The sequence below is a fragment of the Tupaia chinensis genome, unplaced genomic scaffold, assembly GCF_000334495.1.
Source record: "Tupaia chinensis unplaced genomic scaffold, TupChi_1.0 Scaffold139491_1, whole genome shotgun sequence".
NCBI classification, from domain to species: Eukaryota; Metazoa; Chordata; class Mammalia; order Scandentia; family Tupaiidae; genus Tupaia; species Tupaia belangeri.
In genome coordinates, this window is record NW_006199376.1 from 1,305,063 (window position 1) to 1,308,564 (window position 3,502).

The following is a 3,502-nucleotide window of genomic DNA, read 5'->3' on the forward strand; positions in this document are numbered from 1 at the left end:
TTAAAAAAATAAAAAAAAAAGAAAGCAAGTATAGATACCAGAGACAATGTGGGAGGAGAGTGGGAGATGGCAGAGGGTAAGAGATAGGGAATCAAGGACGAGGGAAAAAAAAAAAAAGAAAGCAAGTATAGATACCAGAGACAATGTGGGAGGAGAGTGGGAGATGGCAGAGGGTAAGAGATAGGGAATCAAGGACGAGGGAAAAAAAAAAAAAGAAAGCAAGTATAGATACCAGAGACAATGTGGGAGGAGAGTGGGAGATGGCAGAGGGTAAGAGATAGGGAATCAAGGACGAGGGAAAAAAAAAAAAAGAAACAATGCAGGCAAGGAAAGAATGGTGAAATAATAGTCAAAGTGTTGAATAAAAAACAGCTTCAACCAAGAATACTGAACCCAGCAAGATTATCTTTCATATGGGAAAAAAGACAAAAACATTCTCAGATAACAAAAAAACTAAAATAATTTACCAACTCCAGACCAGCTCTTCAAGAAGTTCTGAAGGGAGTCCTATACCGGGAAAAGTAAAAAGTCAGATAGATATAAGATAACAAAAAACAACCAAGAAAATGGCTCACTCAGTGATAGGAATATGTCCAGAAACATGAATAGTAACATTGAATGTTAATGGATTAAATTCTTCAATCAAGAGACACAGACTGGCAACCATGGATACCAGAGACAATGTGGGAGGAGTGTTGGACAGGGCAGAGGGTGAAGGATAGGGAATCAAGGATGGCAAAAAAAAAAAAAACACAAACAAAACACACCACAACAAGACATAAGAAATGGAAAATTATTCGTTGATAACATGTATGTCGATGTGCTTGATTGAGCCAATAAACAGTGTATTTTGGATGGAAAATTAAAAAAAAAAAAGACACAGACTGGCTGAATGGATTAAAAAACCAGAAACCCTCTATCTGTTGCTTATAAGAAACACACTTTATGGATAAAGACTAAAAGTGAAGGGCTGGAAAAAGATATTCCATGCAAACAGAAATCAAAAAAGGACTGGAGGTGCAATATTGATTTCAGACAAAATAGGCTTTAAGACAAAAGCTGTAAGAAGAGACAAAGAAGGGCATTATATAGTAGTGAATGGGCTAATTCATCAAGAAAACATAACACTTTAAAATATCTATGCACCCAATTCAGGAGCACCTAAATATGTGAAAGAAAGACTGCTAGAGCTAAAAGGAGAGATCGGTTGCAACACTATAATTGTTGGGGATTATTATTACCCCATTATTTCCTTTAGACAGATCTTCTAAATCATTACTCCATTATTTCCTTTAGAAAGATCTTCTAGACAAAAAATAAGCAGAGAGATACAGGATCTAAATGATACTAATATCAAATGGACCTGACAGACATCTATAGTACTTTCCACCCTAAGACCACAAAATATACATTTTTCTCACCCCCTGCATGAAACCTTTTCAAAGATTGATCATATGATAGGGCACTAATCAAGCCTTTACAGATTCAAAGGCATAGAACTATATCCAGCATCTTCTCTGACCATGATGGAATTAACCTTGATATTAATTTGAAGAAAAATCCTTGAAAATACACAGACACATGGAAACTAAGCAACCTACTTTTGAATGATTTCTTTTTTTTAAGAATTATTTTAATTTTATTTATTTATTCATCTATTTTAATTTGACCAGAGAGAGACACAGAGAGAGAGGGAAAGTGAGAAAGCAAGCCACTGGGTCTGGGACTCGAACCATGGTCGGCCATGTGGGAATGTCCAGCACCTTAACCACCATGCCACCTGCTGGTCCCCTCTGAATGATTTCTTAAGTACTGAAGAAATTGTCTGAAAAAAAATTATGGAAACAAGTGATTATGAGTACATGAGTTTCCATAATCTATGTGACACCACAAAAGCAGTCATAAGAGGGAAATTCATACAATTAGTGTGCATAAGAAAAAGATGGGGAGCTGAGATCTAGTAATGTCAGGGATAAGAGCAAAGATGTTCTCCTGAGAAGTCACCTGGCAAACAGAAAGGGCAGGCCAGAAAAAGGCCACCATGAGACCTGAGATCTGTAATTTCAGGGATAAGAGCAAAGATGATGTTCTGCTGAGAAGTCACCTGGTAGAGCCCATTCTGCCCTTTTTTCTGTGTCTCTTTCTTTCTACCTGTCCTTGTCTTTTCCTTTTTAAAATTTTTCTTTTTAAAAAGTTTTTTAAGTTAAAGTTTTTTCTTGGCTCTGAAATCCGCCTTTATCTTGATAATAATCCCCTCCCCTCTCCATCTCCCATCCAGGCAAACAGAAAGGGCAGGCCAGAAGAAGACTGAGGCTGCCATGAGAGCGGAGATCTAGTAATTTCGCATGGCGCCCTTGTGTGCCTCACGGTTTTCATTTTATTTTTTCAAATTAACAAATAAATATTTTTTTGTTTGTTCACTTTTTCCTTTTTTCTCTTTCTCTGTTTTCTTTCTTTCTTCTTTCTTTCTTTCTTTTTTTTCTTTTACCTCATCAAGTTGCTGCTCGTTCTCCACACACTGAGTGTCTAGCCAGGTCTAAGTGAAAAGTTGCCAAAAATCCGAATACTATTTGGGTCCTCATACACCTCAACTCCCACTGAATCTGCAACACAAAGGAAGAAAAACGAAATGCTAATTTGCAGAGCACAACCTCCTGTGTGCTTCTGATGACTCAGATTGATCTTCTAGACATTAGGAAGAAACGAAATAACCCATCAGATAACTAGAAATCACGCAGGGGAACAAGAAATATGCAAAACCAAGAAAATACCTCTCCCCCAAGGGAAAAGAATAATTCCTCTTCATCCACAGACAGTACAATGGAACTCATGGAAATATCTGATAAAGAATTTAAGAGTATTCATAGTGACAAAGCTAACAGAGATAGAAGAGAAGAGAGAAGATGAACACCAGAAGAAAAAAGGCGATAAATTCCAGGAAGTGAGGGACCAGCAGTTAGCATAATGGCTATGTCGCTGGACTCCCACATAGTCGACCGCGGTTCGAGTATGGGCCTGGTGGCTTAAAACTCACGCTGGATGCGTGTGCGTGCGTGCCCAAGATCCCGAGAGGAGAATGGAGGAGAAGGGATTGCGGCGTGACCATCCCCCCTGGGGGGGTGATTTCTCACTTTCTGTCTGTCTCTCTCTGCCTGTCTGGTGAGTGCACGCATCCTATAGCAAAAACCTCTCAAAAAAAAAAAAAAAAAATTCCAGGAGGTGAGAAAGTTCTTGTGAGGGCTGAAAGAGGAAATACACACCATAAAAAAGAATCAAATGGAACTGTTAGAGATGAAGGTTATAATACGCAAATTTGTCTTTGAAAGTATTAAAAGCAGACTAGATCATACAGAAAATCTAATCTCAGATGTAGAAGACAGGACCTCTAGAATAGTAAAATCCACCATGAAGACTGAGAAAATAGCTCAAAAAATGAGAATAATATATAAGAAAACTAGATACCATTAAACATCCAAATAGCTGGATAATCGGTATCCCAGAA